We start from the raw sequence: 18,878 nt of genomic DNA, 5'->3' as shown, positions 1-18,878 counted from the left end.
AACACATGTTATATGATAGAAAGGTGATTGGGATGCAAAGGCATATTTGTAATAGGAGTTTGAAGATAATATCTACAGGTGCACACTTCTAAATTAACTTATCAACAAATGTACTTTGGAATGCAATTAATCTTTTCCCACCATAATTCTGGTATAGCTAATATCTTTTAATTGTGTAACCTTTAGTTTTACTTTAAATTAATATAGCAGATGTTGCCTGTAACACCATACCAAAAAACTGGACAATAAGCAGAACTGTTTGTATTTCAGATTTCCATTTTGATTTTTAAGAATGGGCTAAATGTGCCAATATTGTTCAGAAAAATGGGAAGACACTTAGACTGAATAATCTGTGAGCCTCTGTCATCAAAGGAATACAAGGAGATTTTCCTGAGTTCTTAAAACAAACGTGTCTCAGAAATTCTTTGCATATTATGAAGTGGAAAAAGTTGCATGTATTAGTAATCCTATTTACTGATTGGAAAGACCATAGGAAAAAATAAAAAATTAGTTCAGAGTTTCTGTTAATTCTAACAACAGAACTAGTATCTGGCTACAGCAGTTTGTAGTTCAGTTGAAGATTTGGTCAACGCCAACAAAAAAAGAAAAGAGCAAAACAAAGAAGAGCTAGAGTAAAATTACGTGACAGTAGATGAAGCTGCATCAGAGTTCGTTGCTTAAGAACAGACAATTCAATTGTTACCGTTTTATAATGTGATTGGATATGTAATAAGACAAATCCCCATCTTACAAGGATACTGTTTTATGAAATGTCTAGGCCTGCTCATGAATTGATTGTCCATCCAGCTTTAGAATCTTTTCTAGTTTATATTCAACAAGAGCCACATGGACTCTTGCCAGTTCCAAACTCCACTCCCATCACCAGCCTTCTAACTTTATTTTAGAATTTGATTAGTGTGACCCAAATTTCTAGATTGATTTTGAGGGAGTCTACCTTTTACAATTAAAATCTTTGATCGAGCTGGGCGCGGTGGCTCAAGCCTGTAATCCCAGCACTTTGGGAGGCCGAGACGGGCGGATCACAAGGTCAGGAGATCAAGACCATCCTGGCTAACACGGTGAAACCCCGTCTCTACTAAAAAAATACAAAAAACTAGCCAGGCGAGGTGGCGGGCGCCTGTAGTCCCAGCTACTCGGGAGGCTGAGGCAGGAGAATGGCGTGAACCCGGGAGGCGGAGCTTGCAGTGAGCTGAGATCCAGTCATTGCACTCCAGCCTGGGCGACAGAGCGAGACTCCGTCTCAAAAAAAAAAAAAAAAAAAAAAAAAAAAATCTTTGATCGAGAAACACAGTGTGTCTGTTCATTTATTCAGCACAGAGATTTAGTATTAATCTCACCCACAACAGTTAAACAGTAGCATGTCCAAGTCCCTTAGATTCATATTTTAGAAAATGTAGACATAGTTTCCTATAGGTTTGCATTTGTGTAGTAAGCAAAAACAAAAACAAAACAGCATAAGAAAAATTTTACCTTTGAAGGTAAAGTGAAGACCTGCATTTTTTTTTTTCTTTAAAATTAAAAGTGGCTTAGGGCCGGTATGGTTGCTTACACCTGTAATACCAGCACTTTGGGAGGCTGAGGTGGGAGGATCACTTGAGGCTAGGAGTTTGAGACCAGACTGGGCACCATAGTGAGACCCAGTCTCTAAAAAATTAAAAATAAAAAATAGCTGGGTATGGTGGTGCATGCCGACAGTCCTAGCTACTCACGAGGCTGAGGCAGGAGGATCACTTGAGCCCAGAAGATGGAGGCTGCAGTGAGCTATGATCTTGCAGTTGCCCTCCAGCCTGGATGAGACAGTAAGACATTGTCTCAAAAAATTAAATTAAATTAAAATTTAAGAAGTTTAATGCACTATTGTGCAGGAGTACATGGATGACATATTTAGAGGGCAAAGGAGAACCAGCTTAGTGGCTACAACTGAAGATGGTGTCAAACGTAATTGTTAACTCCTCTCTTTGAAAATTTGATAGTTATGTTTGCTAGGCAGAGGGAGGGATCGCCAGAAATACTGCCTTGCCCACCATCCCTGGCAGTTCCAGTTTCTTTCCTCTTCCTGACGGAGAGCAGGTGCAGACCAGATGATCAGAAAGCTAGAACTGAATATCCAATGTCTAAGGACATATTTGCTAAGTGGCACTCAGTGCCTTGTTAGAGAATTTTGCAGTCAGCTGCCCTTCCAGGGAAAAGGCACAAATAGAAGGTTCAATGTTTGATGATGGGTGCAGAGTTTGGGAATGGTAAGGGGCTCAAACTGATTGCTTTCAGTTTTTTTGTTAAATTTGGCTTGGAGGTGAAGTCCAAATGGTATCTTGCTTTATCAATTACTTCTGGAAGCTTGATCTGACTCTCTATAGTGTTTTGTCAAGTTTTTATTAATATTTCTTTCTAGCTGGTGAGCCAGGAGGAAAGAAGGGAAGTACATGACCCTTAGTGAATCCAAATCCCTGCTGGGGTCCACAGAGAGGGTCCTTTGTTCTCCAACAGCACGGTGGCCCAAGGCCTGCTCTTCATTGTCCTTGGTGCAGGACCCAGGGCTTCATGCTTCATTCCTCCCTCAATGTGTATTTAACTGTCACTACTGTCCCTACACAGCCATTAGCTCAGTTGCTCCAAATCCCTAAATGCCAAGAGCACTTCCCTCCTTCTCTCTCTCTCTCTCTCTCTCTCTCTTACTCTCACTTTCTCTCCCTTGCTCTCTCCCTCTTTTCCTTATTCCCCTGCCTTTGGGGGCAGAGGAAAATGCTAAAGGAAGGCACATCATGAATACGTAGGATTAATGACTGACACAGTTGAATGATTGTTATTCCTGCATCCTAGGTCTGGATCTATGTATGCACCAATCAACCCCCTCTCACTTCCATTTATTGAACACACAATACTGGATATGCACTGAACTAGCTGATTTATGTGTTTTCTTTACAATGTTCCCAAGATAAGTACTCCTATCTGCATTTTACAGAGGAAGGAGCTGAATCTCAGAATGGGTCAGTTCCCTGTCCAAGGCCACACAGCTAGAGAGGCAGTCCCTGGATTAGAACACAGGTCTGTTTGAACCCAGAGCCCATACTCTCCTGCTCCAAAGCCATATTTGGGATTTTACGATAGAGCAACAGCCAATACACTTAATTTCTACTACAGTTCAAGCTGAACTTGATGGGGATTTTTCATATAATAGTCAAACTTAATCTGGGGCAATTATTTTACTTTCTGCCTTACGACCATTTTCCCTAAGGTTCCCCTAAATAAAACCTACTGAGTTTCTTTTTTTTTTTTTTTTTTTTTTTTAGTTTCCTGTCCTGGGTGGGGAGGAAGCTAGTGGAGCCAGTGAATGGCTCTAAAGTGGGGTAACTCTAGAAGGGGAAGTGCCTTGAGTGTTTGAATGTCCTGGTGAGTTTAGTAAGCACACTTTTTAGGGTCTTCTGTGGGTCATTAAAGTGGACCGGGCCAGTTCCTGTCACCCTCCCTGAGAAGTCAAGGAATAAATAAGCAAACTATCATGAAGGGAAGAAAAGCATTGCGGGAAGAGGTAGTGGTCGGGGAAGCTTCTCGAAGGAGGTGGAACTTAGGCTGAAACTTTGAAGGATGAATATATAGAGGTGATAAGGATGAACTGAGTGGGGCATTTTACACACAGGCTTATGAATATAGACTTAGAAGGAACCGTGCACATGATGACAAAGTCTCATTTTAAAGACAAGATAGAAAGCTAGAGTGGTTAGGGCTGAAAGAAAAGACTAGCAAGTGGAGATGCTGTGCTGGCCGCTTTAGCTGGAAGGAAGGGTACACTTCTGAGGTTGTGGGGATTTGGTAGGGAGAAATGGTTGGAAAGTTCGGGCCAAATAACAGAAGGCCAGAATATTAGAATAGGACTGAAATTCATTTTGTGGGTAGTAATTCAGACTAGAAATGCTTTGATGAAAGTGGCATTTTAGGAAGCTGAGTCTGCAGTAGTAGACAGAAGAGGGAAATGGAGGCAAGTGGACCATTTAGGAGGCTGCTGCAATGACCCACATGTGAGATGATCACTGCGCTGGGATGGTAGCTGTGGGCCACATGTGGGAGACATTTTAAAGGAAGGACTCACAGAATTTGATGACAGATTGGCTATAGGGGAGAGGGAAATATGAGAGAGGAAAAAAAAAGGCTAACAGGAGAATTCCCCATCTCCTCAGGATATTAACATAGATAAAAAATGTTTTAAATAGGAAATATATTTCAGGAAATATTTTTCCAATAAGATACCTCTTCTCAAAAGTTTTCATGGATCTAATCTAAATAAAAGGTGAATTTACCACATGATCATAGACTTAATTTCATACATGAGCCTCCTCCTCCCCAAAGTCAATAATGATAAAAGTAAGCATCTATTTAGAGTCCAGTTTTAAAAATTTTAATCCCCTTAAATGTACTTCATGCTTTCCACACAAAAATACCGCACGGGGGCGGGGGAGGGGCGGGGGCTACAGATGTCCTGAGCTTACCCTTTGGTTGGCCTCATCTATGTGGTGATATATACAGCTCAGTATCAGAAATCTTGCTTTATGGATTTTTTTTTTTTTTTTTGAGACTGAAGTTTCATTCTTGTTGCCCAGGCTAGAGTGCAATGACGTGATCTCGGCTCACTGCAACCTCCGCCTTTTGGGTTCAAGCAATTCTCCTGCCTCAGACTCCCAAGTAGCTGGGATTACAGGTACCCATCACCATGCCTGGCTAATTTTTGCATTTTTAGTAGAGATGGGGTTTCCCCATCTTGGCCAGGCTGGACTTGAATTCCTGATCTCAGGTGATCCACCAGCCTTGGCCTCCCAAAATGTTGGGATTACAGGCGTGAGCCACTGTGCCCGGTCCTAGGATTTTTAAAGAATAAACTAATTTTCAATATAAAACACAAAAGAACCAAACCTCTCATCTTTCCAATATGGATACATAATTAGGGAAGGAAATAGGAAATGTCCCACTTGCCACTTGTCTCTACTATTATGATGGAAATGGCTACAACAATCTGCATGAAGTCACTTACATTTTCTTAGAAGGAAAACAGAGTAGAACCCTTCTAGTTTCCTGATGGAGGTTCCCACTCATAACCTACCATGGATTCAGTCAATACCTGGACTAATGTATTTTGGTATTGCACACCACCATAAAAATGAATTTTGTCACTTTCACAAATCAAGCTTTCAGATCACTTTTCACATCTAAGATCTGTCACCTTAATGTACACCGAGTGCACATTTCAGATCTCCTCGACCTCCGTTATTTTTTGCTTCTCTGAAAGGGATATCCCGTGTGCTCAAACACTTTCACAGCTGGCGGAATGCTGATGGGAACTTCATGTGTATTACCAGCACAAGTGCTGTCAGGAAGAAACCAAATGTCAAACTGAGGTATGTAGAAGTCACCATAAATGTGTCTCTGCATGTTTACCATCTGGGACAATAGATTTTGATTTTGACAAGAAGCTGGGATTGCCCTGCGGGCACTGTGTTTTAAGTGAGCCCTTTCAGTTCATGAAGTAGCTTCACATTATCCTGTTAGGGGGACAAAAACACCACTACCGTTTCAAGGTGTGAATTTATTATCTCTCCACACTTCCTTTCTTGTTTCCATCCTGCCTAATCCTGTGTACAACTGTTGTTTCAGGGGAATTGTCCCATATTGCCACAGTCCTGTCCAGGTAGCCCTGTGATCGGTCTGCAGCATTAGGGATGTATGCTGGTGGGGTACCTGTTGCTAAACAGCACTTTGCCTCTGTTAGAAGCCATCACACCACATCGCAGGGAGGAAAATCCGATCTGTGAGGAGGAACTTGACTTTCTTGTGAAATATCTCTGCAGTAGTGAAACACGGCATTGGTAGTTAGCACCATGCATGCTATATGCCGTCCATGTAGTTCTAATCTTGATACGACACAAGATATTAGTTTGCCTTTCTGTCTTTATTTTTTTAAACCCCATTTCCATTGTAAAGTCAAAATGGAATGACTGGAATTCCAAAAGACTTCAGCTTATGAACTTGGTTCTATTTTGGTGATGTAATATTGGGAATCAGATAATACTCAGTCAGAATAACTGTCTGGGTATTTATGAGGACAATTTCTCATTGAAGGAGAAGTTTGAGAGTATAACTGGGGAACATTCTGAATAAAAATGAAAGATCATATTAAAATATTGTTTTAGTCTTAACTTTTTTAAAAAAAGGATTTAAAAAAATTAACTGCATGGTTGCAAAAGTGTGTATAATGCAACTTGAAACATAATTTTACAGGCATCTTTATGCAATTGAATACTAAAATCACAAAGCACTAGCCATAAATCCTGTTCTTCAACCTACTAAACAGCTCTTATTTCAGAACAGCTTATATACAATATTATTCATAGAATCTCTCACCTGCAAAGGGTAAGGATAATGCTGGGTTTCTCTGCCAAATGTGAAAGAGCCCAAATCTCTGCATACCACGGGTATATGAATGTTGCTATCGGAGGGCAAGTATATTGGGGCAGCAAAGGTCTCATTGGCTCACCTATCTTGCTAGAAAATTTGGAAAATTAAAAATTTTATGTTTTGATCCCTGTGAAAACAGAGCCTGAATTGAAAGGCTTTTTTTTATACCACAAATTAAACATAGCATATACACTCCCTTGTTATATTTATAAATAGTCCAATTCAATTTTGGTGGGTGCTTTTGGTAGAGCCGTTACAGCTACTCACATATATGATGACAACTCATTTTATGTTGCTCAGGCACCAGATGACTATTAATTTCCAATGACTAGTTTATAATTAAATCCTTTTTGTTTGCCTGTTTATAACCAAACCTGAAAATCTATTTACGTTTAATTAACACTTCACTTAGCCGGTCTAAAACCTATAAATGTAGTGACTCTTAATGATCCATTACAGAGATGCTACTTTAGTTTTCCATGACTTGTAAAACTTTCACAAACAGATCTGCAAATCAATTACCTCCATCTGCTTTCCCTGCAGCTGCAAGAGGGCTATGTTAAAGAGCATTTTCCTTCTTCCTCCTCTGCTTTTCTTCCAGCTCTAAGCATTTTAGTTTTAAAGCCGACCTAGCGGCTGTTCAGAGGGTAGCCCCTTCTCTTAAGGAGTTTCCAAACTTTAGAGTCAATCTCCAAAAGCATTTTAAAATACCCTTTGCTCTGTCATAAGTCAGACATAATCTACCTTGCACAAATTGGTGAAGAAAGCATTTCCATCTCTGCTAGCAACTCAGTAATAGACCCTTCAAAGAATCTTTATAAATTGAGCAGTAAAATGCAACAGTTTGAAAGTGGATTTTAATTTTGAAAGCTAAAATAAATCCTTTCTCAGCCTTATCTACTCTTTACAAGCAAGTTATAGCTCCTGTTTTGAGTATACAACGGGCATATGAAAAGGTACAAACGCGGCTCCCAAAGATATTTTCTTAGCTACACCTTCAAAAGCAAGGCATGAGGAGTGTTAGTTCTACAAAGACAGCCAAGCATCAAGCTATGCTCACTGTCATCTGTCAGCCGTACAATAGCAGCATTGATAGGACAGCAACAACTGGCTTTGACAAGTGTGCCGTGCTAGCATTCCATTCAAAACTATGCTAAAAGAGAGACGGAGAGAGAAGCATTCAACGTCTTTTACTTTACCTGAAAAAAAAACTGCTTTTCTTGTGTCTGCTGAAAATGAATTCCTCCTTTTCCTCCAAAAGCAAAGTAGTTCTATTGCCTACGACTCTCACTTGGAGAAGACCACACAGCTCCAGCAAGGCAGCCTTCCTTCTCTTAATCCCCACTCGAATGTGATGACACACACTAACCCCAACCATCTGTTGAAACACGTCCTCAAGCACTCAGCACAGTGGTGTGTCAAGACGGGCTGCCCAATCCAATTGCTGGGGCTGGGTGTCTCTTACGGATTGGAGGCTGAGGGCAGGGCTGAAACTGGAGGTCTGAGAACTCCCAGTCAAGTAACCTGAGATTTTCGGAGAGAAAGGACTGCTATAAAAAGAGGAGAAGTGGGAGGTGCTACAGAGAAGGTGGAGGGAATGAATTATTCCGATGGCCAGTTGCGCGTTACTTTTCACAACTCCTCGTGCTCCCCCTGGGATGATGGGGACCCTCAGTGGGAGGCAAAGAAACCCTAAAAATTTTTTACTGCCCATCTACGGAAGGGCCATCTTCTCAGCAAGAGGTTTTCCCTTCCATAGGAGATAAAAGACTCATCTTGACTTGCTGATAAAGGGTTAATGTAGGAGTAGTTTGCACTGAAATGTGACATCTACATTTTGAAATCTAAACTCCTACCTTCCTTTGATTAGATCGTGGCTGCCTCCAACATTCCTGGCAGGGAGGGGGTGGGGGCGCAGCTAAGAGCAGAAACTTCCCTATTCCCACACACAGCTCTTCACTGTTTGCCACAGGCTGAACTTCAGAAATAGTCAATGAAAATCATTTTCGTTTCTACTCATGTAAAATAGCACGCGCTCCCATAGATAAAGGTGGCTTTTTAAATCACTTGCTGCTTTCACAGACATCTCTTTGTAAAAGCACTTTGGTACCAGAGGACTGCACTCTGCCATTGATTATTTTTATTGGCTTCTAGTTAATTGCACTTATAATGCCCATATAGCTCAAACAGCTCATTAACAATTTTTCTTTGAAATGTTTTCAAAATTTGGTCATTTCAATATCTCCTTCTTATGTGATCTTTTTTTTTTTTTTTTTGGTTTTCTGAACTGTTTTATAAAACTAAGTACTTTGACAGCCGTCTGAACCAGAAAATGGCTGTACTTGTTACAGTACTTTAAGAAGATATCTGGAAATCAATTAATTGCCACAAATCTGACAATTTCAAAAATTCCATCAGACATCTAAGGAATTTTGATAAACTGAAAGAGAAAATAGGAATTTTAAATACTACCAACTCCCTGACAGTGTCTGTGGGAAGCCAATATTTTAAGTATTGCATCTTTTGAATTTCTTTGAACTGGAAGGGGGATTGTTTAAAAACAAAACAAAACAAAAAAACACTTAAACTTGCCTAATGCCTTAAAATTTAGACTATAAATAGTTATCTAATACGTGGAGTGCTAGTATCACAAGGAGAATTATTTCAGTTTCTAGCAACATTGACTTGACTAGCTTGTGTTTTTCCAGAATTTTTTTGTGTGGTATTATATTAAGATACTTAAAAATTATCCCTGGTGCAATTTTCTGAAGTACAAAATTAGAAAACTAATTTTTCCGCAGTGCATTTTTTCTTATAATTGGGTTATAAAGAAGAAGGAGGGGAAAAAAGAATCAGAAGTTAGAGTCCTGATTCATTTGCTCAATTGCTTCTCAGAAGTGATTATGAGGTGTCTGTTTCACAATATATTGTGTATTCACTAAACTACTCCTAATCAGCTAAGTCCAGATACATAATCAACACAAACATTTTCAACAATGGCAAATGGCACAACAGGGCTCTCCCTTCCCTTCGGCATCATAAAATTTTTAATAGTGCCAATTATTGTAAGGTATTTTTTTTTCCTGTTTTGGTGGGAGGGGGGTTAATCCATCCAGACCCATGTCTGGAAATCTGGATTAGCTCAACTGCATAGATTTTGAAGACCCCAGAGACATTATTAAGGTAGTTCGCATTCTCTTAAACTGTAAATTGAGTTACAAAAGTAAAACCTAAGAAACTGTACAGATGTCGAATCAAGAAGCTTTATCAACCCTGTGCTTGCAACACACCGTCTATGAGGGGTTCCCAAATGGCCCTGGTTCTGACCTACATATTGTTTGAAGTGCTTTTTAACACAGACACTTTATTCTATTATTAAATTGTAGATCTTTTCATTGAAACTCAGTCACTGCTTCTCTTTTATTGATAACTTCAGCTATTTACAGGATTTAATACTTGCTTTAAAATAAAAAATACAAGGATGCAATAGATGTGGCTGTTTGCTGTGATCTTAACACTTGCTTCTGCAGTAGCTGGAAATGCTACCTTTGGAAAGTATTGTAAGAGTGAGCCCGCAGAGACACATTTTTCCTTGTTGTTCTGAAATGCTTTTGTTAGGGAAAATCAACTCAAACAAAAACCTGAAGCTGGTGCTGCAGGATAAGGTCCCAGCTCCCCTTCTCTCTGTAGCCTGCTTTAGTGCTCAGTGGAGTGTCAGTTTAGAAGTTAAGAATTTTCCATTACCTCCCTTCCTTTCTCCTTGCCATCTGCAAACAGTTTACTTTTTAAGAAAAAAAAAAAAAAAAAAGTGAAATTGATTCTGTCTTGAAAGATCTAAACCTAAAATACAGCACATTCTAAAAGATGAGATGCCGGATTTTCAAGTACATTGAGCCGCGTGAGGTTGTGCACAGAGTGAAGCGCTTCACCATAAGAATTAAGTAAGGACACTCCTAAAATGAAAGATTAATTGTAGGTAATGGTGATATTGAAAAATAGCCCCTCCTATTCTGTTCCCACAGTTAAAATGTCCCTTTACTTATTAGCGCCAATTAGTTTCCATGGTAACCGACCAGCCCTTGTAAACCCCGCACTCTGAGCTTCACTCATCTTTGTCTAGACTGAACTCACCAGCCTTCTTCCTCCACAGATGGTAGTTTAGCTGAGTCTATATCTATATCCATATCTTTTGCACACACATAACTGGCACATAAGTGCCCACATTCACTTTATTACTTGCACAATGGTGGCCAAGGGAGAATGGAAGTGGCATTTAATCCCCCAGCTACAACGCGTGCATCTGCTGCCACACTAATTTTTTCCCCCTCTTGGTTATTGTTTCTTCCAGTCTTGTTCTATTATCAGCTGTTTGCTGCTCGTAATTTCTTTTCAGGGAAGCCAATACAGTATAATAAAAACCTCATTAAACAGAAACACCTATCAGCCTCGGAGAAAGCCCTAAACTACCCCTTTTTGTTTAAAGAATCATTAAAGTGAAAAAGAAAAACCACTTGTTTGTCATGCTTGAAAAAAAGAGAACAAAGCCAACATAAAGGTTTACCAAGCCAGGGGGCTAATATGAAGATTTAATGCACTTAAGACACGGTGGTTCTTTCCCCCTTGAGCTGCCTGTTGGCCAAGAATCCCAACTTGAGCACAGTAAACAAATGATCAGGGAGGCGGAGAGAGCTGGCCCCTCCACACACTTGCTGGGGAGGGAGGTGACAGGGACTCCCAGCATCTTAGTGGTTGCAGGCTGCTCTGTGCCACCGTGCCGATGGGGGCCGGCGATGCTGCTGGATTCCCCCAGAAGTCAGCTAGTGTGAGTAAGGAAGAAGTGAGTGGCGAAGGCCTTAGGCAAATGCTTGAAATTGTGAGAACTCAGTAAGCCATGGGCTTTTATAATTTGTGCTGACTTTAGCTCTTTGGACACAACTCACTTTTAATTCAGTGTTACTTTGAGGTAAACCATCCTTACTTATAAGAACTGGGAAGATGCCCACAGTTTAGGAAGTTGTGATGGCCATGTTTAATCTTGGTAAAAGTAAGTCAAAATGGTAGCATTAGATTTCTCCTTTTTGTATCACCTCTGCTACCACAATTTTTTCCAACATGCAAATAATGATTGCAAATAAGATTCCTTCAATTGCAATGATGGAATGTTTTATTCTTAAAATAGTTTCTGAGGTTGGCTTCTGAGCTCATCTGTAATCTAAATATTAGAAATAGAAAAGAAAAAGTTCTGATCACCATTATTATATCTGATAGGATATAGGAACCTGTGATACTCCTTATACTGACACATTCTTTTTTTTTTTTTTTTGATGATTCCTAAACCTAACCTGACTTCCTTAGGTTTTGTCCTTTAAATAAATGACAAATGACATCTAGAGTTCCATGACACCAGAAGCATGTATAACTATTAGCTCATTGCCATTTGTATCATAAAGTGTCTGTAGATACACAATAAATCTTGTAACTTGGAACATCCTGCATATCTAAATTACTCCAGGCTACACAACTTCCGATATTCTCTTATTCTCTTCCAACTAAACTTTATGGCCTTTATTTACATGGAACCAAGTCATTATCAGAAAGAAAAGGGAAATTATTGCTTGTTAAATGAATTCACATGCGATGCAGCAAGCTTTAGGCTTGCTCATGTTTGCAGTGACTGCATAGCTACATGGGAGGTGGCACTGGAGCTAGTGGTAGTGTTCATAGCAGATGAATAGTTTTGTCCCTGAAGTGAAGTTCCCTCCAGGAAGTACAAGCCTAAAGCATGCTGAAAAGGGTTGTGTAGCTGCATTGTAAATAATTTTAGGAGGGCAAGGTTGGGTAGTAAATCACTTAGGACAAAACAGTGACCCACACACAGAATAATTTAATGAAAGATAATAGATTCAATAGAATTGTGAGAAATAGGATAGTAAAATTTTTAGAAACCTATTCTGAATCCGTATTTGCAGAAATTAGTGTTTGGGGCATTGGGCTTCAGGCTTCATTTTACCAGATAATTAAAATTTATGAGACATAATAGAACATACAGATACCAAGTAAGAGGAAATTGTGAATTTCAGCAGTAGGAACTCAAGGTTTGGTTTGATATTCCTGGAGGTAAGGTTGAGGGTATTTGACATGTATATACCCTAAACCTAATGAGTCAAATAATTACCTTTCATTTGCAATAAATACATTCCCTGGTTAAGGTGAGTAGTATGAATGAAAGTGGAAAACTGAATGCAGCCATGAGTATCATGCATGTCTCAGAAACGCAGTAGAATTTTGCGTTTGGAAGGAATAATAGACAAAATCAAATTTCTTTATTTTAGAGAGGAGCAAAGTGAGGCCCAGGAAGGCATAAGGGTAACATCCAAGTCGTTGGTGGAATTGGGAATACACCCCAAGATTTAATCCATTAGCTCTTATAGCCTCTCAATAATAACATGTACTTTCATTAGAAACAATATTCAGAACGACAAAGACTCTCTTAAACTGGAGTAGTTATGTTTTCTTGGCGCTACATAATTTGAGAAGTCAGTGTGAATTTAGATGCACAAAATACCTTTAGATATGCAGTATTTCTTCTTTTTTATGTCTTTAGCTAGTATTTCTTCTTTTAAGCCATCAGAGTGCTTAAAAGGCATGAGAATTGTTAGGCAGACATAATAATAAACACAACAGAACTTTACTTGATAATTATTAGATAATGTGATTTTTTTTCTTATAGCCGCGTTTTATTGTAAAAAGTAGAGTAGATCCCAGGGGGATACATCACTTCCCTTTCTTACTTTCATGTATTTTTTTCAACATTTGAGATTTGAGATTTTGGGGTATCTCAATGAGATTAATGCTATATAGATTTTGGAAGAGACAAACATCTCATCCTGAACTGAGAATTTCTCTTGCTAACAATTAGAATATAGGGCAGGAACATGACCTACTTATTTACCTAATGTTTGGGAAATTAACAATGGCATATTGCCCCTCAACCAGGATTGAGTTTTAAAAAGTAACACTACTTTTCTGACATTTATTTGAAATTTTTTAATGTAAAGCTAAGTCTCAGATGAGTTGAAGAAATAAAAACTTTAGCAGCAAAATCATTATCATTGAACCAACACAGCAGAAGATAATAGAAAGATGGATACAAAGGGCAAAGGAAATACTCTTAAAAAACACAAACAAAAAACTGTTAGTGAAAGAAAAAGAGGAGAGGGAAAAGTTTCTTTCTTTTAGACCTCAAGGCCAATTTATTTTAAAACCTTAAAACTTTTTGGGAGCAGAAACTGTGTCTTATTATCTTTGCATCCTTTCTCTCTAGAATTTAGCACGATGCATTTACGTGATAGATCTTCTACAAAAGTTTCCAATGTTAGTGGGTTGCTTGTCTTGGGAGAATTTACATGTGCTGCCTCTGGAATGACATGTTCAGCTTGTCTAAAAAGATTAAGTAACTTTTGAAATCAGCTTGCTGTAGGCTCTTACTTCTGAGTAAACTACTTGCTAAGTACATAGCTCTTCAGAAGCAGAATACAGTCCCTTGACACACGTTCCTTTCTCTTTTTAAGGAAGGTAATACAGGTCTAGTACTCACTCAACACTACCGGGAAGTAAGTACTTGTGTAAAAATTTCTGAGTAACAGATGGAAAACAGCTGCCCACTCAAACTTACTACTATTACTGTCTTTACCAAGAAACCAGGGCTTACAGACATTTAAAAAATGTTCATTTCCATGGATAGAAGATGTTCTTTAAGTCAGCCGCAATGTTTGGTTACTTACTCAGTAGGCTGATATATTTCTGCAACCTAAATGAAAGCTTGGATTTTGTTAGATTCTTTTAGGGAGATATCCTACATACTGACATTATTAACCTATCTGTATGGTAGTCAGTCATCGCACACTAGGATATGCCAAAAAAAAACTTTATAGAAAACTGATATTTTTCTCTTGATAGTTATAAAACGTAGTTTGCTTATTATTTTGACAATCATGATATTTTCAGACTGTCAAAAGGGCAGTGACAATATTTTTGCAGTTGCTTTTACAGACAGATTTGTCAAGTATTTTCCAACAAACTTAAAAAACAGGGCACCCCTAAGCGAGTGTTAACTCTTTCTTATGTTAAATAGCTCTCTCTAGTTTAACTTAACAAAAGCTTTGATTTCAAGTGTAAATATGTCAGAAGCTAAAGTTGAAGTAGTTTATTTCCCCTCTGCTTTGAATCAATGCAGATTTTTAATTCATGGTTTAATTAGCCTTTAATGTCATCAGTTACAATATTAAAGCCAGAAACTCTAAGATAATACACCTTTGAGGTTCATTACCATGGTTCTTACTTATTTTGAAAACAAAAGAATTAATCTAAAACATCTATTCTCTAAAAGAACTTTTTGGATTTTACTTTTTAAGTGTATTAATTTTCTGTTGCTGAAGGAAACCTTGCAAACATTGGCATAGCTTTTAATGGATTATAAAGATACTGTTTGTTGTTCTTGACGAACTTATTCCCCGGCATATCCCCCCAAAATAACTGTTTCTTCTTCCAAATTTTTACCATAATAAAAATAATAATAGCTAAGAATTTTGGAACTCTCACTGTGAATGAGATTTTTTAAATGTATTTACCCAAGTTAATTTCATTAACTGTCACAATACTCCAATAAGGAAGGTCTTAATATGATCTGTATTTTATAGACAAGAGAACTGAGGCTTAGAAATATAAAGTGCTTTACTTAAGGTCAAACATCTGGCAAGAAGCCGAGCCTGAAATTGAGCTCCTACTTTCAGAGTTTATATCACTAATGAATGTGTCCTTTCTTAAACTCTCTAATTCCTGTTTATAAAAATTTTAAGGTGGTAAAGTCATCATCAAAAGTCTCTATTACTTTACTACAGCCTAACTGGCCTCATGTTACTTGCATGATTATAAAGTAAAAGGGAGAGATTTCTGCAAATTGCAGAAATAACTCCCCATTTTTGCTCTGAAATGAGAGACCCAAGTGAATGCTAAAGAAGAATTTTCCTATAAATATCTGTGTCTTGCATTCAATGGGACAGGTCTCTTTTCTGCACCACACCAGCCCAGTGAAAATGGAATGCTTGGACCCAGCAGGTGCTTAGGTGATATTACATAGCATTGAGAAAGGAAAGCCTATCTATTTATCCTTGAGATCCCTACATTGGGGTCTTGGTTGCCTTTCATTTCTCAAAACCTCTACATCTTTTGCAGGGCCTATTAGCTACCTGTATTTGATTTTTAAAAATAAGGCAAATATCCCCGTGGCAGTCTTACTCATTTCTAACTCCTTTAATTAATCACAAGGGAATTTAAGTTGACCTCTGTTACTTTCTCAGGACAATACCATGAGTTCTAATACCTAAAATATGTTTGATATCTGTTTAAACCACTGTGAACTCAACTATGGGATTAGAAATTAGATTTAAAAGTAGCCAAAAGGGGCAGGGCGCGGTGGCTTACGCCTGTAATCCCAGCACTTTGGGAGGCCCAGGTGGGTGGATCACGAGGTTAGGAGATTGAGACCATCCTGGCCAACACGGTGAAACCCCTCTCTACTAAAAATACAAAAAATTAGCCGGGTATGGTGGTAAGCATCTGTTTTCCCAGCTACTCGGGAAGCTGAGGCGGGAGAATGGCATGAACCTGGGAGGCTCTGGGCAAAAGAGCAAGACTCCATTTCAAAAGACAAAACAAAACAAAACAAAACAGTAGCCAAAGGGTAAATATAAAGGGTTACAGCATTTTTTAGAAACAGTGTCTACAGCTTTAATTTTTTTCTCAGAAATATTTTTTAAATGATTTGTTGCTGGGTCCAGTGGCTCATACCTGTAATCCCAGCACTTAGGGAGGCTTAGGTAGGTGGATCACAAGGTCAGAAGATGGGGACCACCCTGGCCAACACGGTGAAACCCCATCTCTACCAAAAATATAAAAAAAATTTAGCCGGGCGTGGTGGCGCGCCTGTAATCCCAGCTGTCGGGAGGCTGAGGCAGAAGAATCACTTGAACCTGGGAGGTGATCGTTGCAAGTTCACCGAGATGGCGCCACTGCACTCCAGCCTGGGCAACAGAGGAGACTCCTTCAGTCAATGATTTGTGGAAATAAGTTAAACATTTTTGATATGGTACTCTACCTACCACTTTTATTACTCTGCCAATATCACCTAGGATATGAATTCAAGTTGCTTATTTTCCTAAGGAAAATACTTCATTTTTCATAGTCTCCTTTATTGACCAAATTTTTAAAAAATTGCTTTCCCAAAAGAAAATATACCTAAGACGCAATTTTTAAAGTATCTTGATGGACTTAGTAAGGCATACTTTAGCATTTGAGCATGAAGTCAATCATAATTTTTTTCTTTTTGTTTTGAGACAGAGTTGCTCTGTCGCCCAGGCTGGAGTGCCGTGGCGCTATGGGCTTACTGCAACTGCCGCCTCCAGGGTTCAAGCGATTCTCCTGCCTCAGCCTCCCAAGTAGCTAGGACTACAGGCATGCGCCACCACGCCAGGCTAATTTTTGTATTTGTAGTAGAGAAGGGGTTTTGCCATGTTGGCCAGGCTAACTTCTGATCTCAAGTGGTCCGCCCGCCTCAGCCTCCCAAAGTGCTAGGATTGCAGATGTGAGCCACTGTGCCAGCTGGATGAAATATTTTCTAGAAAGAGTCATGTGAATAAATGGAGGGTATTTTTTTTTTTGGAGGTGGTAAATTAAAATCAAATAAATTAGTAGACTTGAATTCAAGAGACATTTATTTTTAGAGAAAAGCCCTCTCAGGGCATCTGCTGGCATAAAGTTCCAAATGTCCCACACACGGAGAGCTCACAAAGGAAGAAGCTTCCAAATCCATATTTTCTGATGTTTTACAACAAAAACATCAATCAAGTATTTGTATTTTGTAAACTTGGAAAGCAAAATCTTTAAAAGGACAACTTAGTATATTTTATTATTGGCTTAAATGCTACTGTTAGCTACTCTTTAGTGTATTACGTAACCATGATTATCAGACATTAAGCTCAAAGAGTTAGAGTCCCTTTGTCATAGATAGCCATGGCTGCATGGCAGGAAATCAATCAGGAGATAAATATAGAATTAAATAGACAAACACACTGGGCTCTATATTAATGAGGGCTGTTTGAACCTCATTAAAATGAATTCAATATAATATCAAACTCAAAATAGAAGCCCAACCTTCTAGGGGAGAGAGAAAAAGACTGCTTAGTCTTTAACGAAGGGACATTTGGTGTTTGAAATTTGCCAGTGCTTCTTCTCATCCACACTCGAAGTCTCTGAATTTGAAGCCCTGACAATCGCTGTGAAAACCTTGGAATTCTGGCTGGGTATGATGGCTCATGTCTATAATCCCAGCACTTTGGGAGGCTGAGGTGGGTGGATCACTTGAGGTCAGGAGTTCGAGACCTGCCTGGCCAACATAGTGAAACCCCATCTCAACTAAAAATACAAAATTAGCCAAGCATGGTGATGCATCCCTGTAATCTCAGCTACTTGGGAGGCTGAGGCATGAGAATTGCTTGAACCCGGGAGGCAGAGGTTGCAGTGAGCTGACATCGCAGCACTGCACTCCATCGTGGGCGGCAGAGTGAGACTCCATCTCAAAACAAAAATAGAAAAACAACCTTGGAATTCTATATGATTTGAGAGTTATAAAGTGGAAATTCAGAGGACTGATCTTAACAGAAAGCTGATCTTAACAGCAAACTCTTAGCATGGTTGACTTCTCTCTGTTATCTGAGATTCTTCTGCTGAAGATTTAACTGGTTTAATAGGTGTAGTTTTAAAAATGAAAAATACTTGCCCGTTATTCCTCAGAGAAGAAATTCCTAACTCATGATGAGGGTATTGGAGCTAGCATGGAAGAGGCACTGCAAGGAGGGTAGAGGGTAGGGATGGTGGGTGAGGCAGGAAGGCGAGTGGAAAGACTGAAGAGAAAATCTTGAGCTATCCCCAATTAGAATCGACCTTATCACTAAGCAAGGGAACAAACTCTGAGACTTCTTGTGACATATTTAGTACTGCATAATTTAGTTAGAGTACACATCAATCAGGCTTCTGACACTCGTCCCAAAGATAACCACATTTATGACATCCTGCTCCCCAGTTAGGCTGATTCCAGGAGTTGGGAGTTTTCATAGTTTCCAGACACCAGGAATCCAAAGTGACTAGGACACTCTGTGTTTTCTATGTTATTCATGCAAGATTTAAAAATATAAATTAGCTTAAAGTTCATGTTAGCAATATACAAATATTCAGTCAGTTCCCAAAGTCTTGCTATATGCCCTTGAAAATTAATGCACTTTCAATTTATAAATATTCAGGCGGTTCCCAAACTCTTCCTATATGCCCTGAAAATTAATGTGCTTTCTCATCTCTCT

General features: G+C 39.0%; 1 protein-coding gene across 2 annotated transcripts in view; it reads right to left on the bottom strand.

Annotated features, from left to right (window-relative positions):
- SULF1 (sulfatase 1) overlaps positions 1 to 7,991 on the bottom strand; it is a 195,007-nt gene extending 187,016 nt beyond the window's left edge. For both annotated transcript variants that reach the window (XM_025393779.1, XM_025393777.1), the window contains exon 1: positions 7,665 to 7,991. The gene's annotated coding sequence lies outside the window, so the exon portion shown is untranslated. The remainder of the gene's footprint in view (positions 1 to 7,664) is intronic.
- Positions 7,992 to 18,878: the final 10,887 nt, after the last annotated feature.

The sequence above is a fragment of the Theropithecus gelada genome, chromosome 8 (assembly GCF_003255815.1).
Source record: "Theropithecus gelada isolate Dixy chromosome 8, Tgel_1.0, whole genome shotgun sequence".
In the NCBI taxonomy this organism is placed as follows: domain Eukaryota; kingdom Metazoa; phylum Chordata; class Mammalia; order Primates; family Cercopithecidae; genus Theropithecus; species Theropithecus gelada.
The sequence above is the reverse complement of the archived record's forward strand: the minus strand, read 5'-3'. Positions and strand labels throughout refer to the sequence as shown.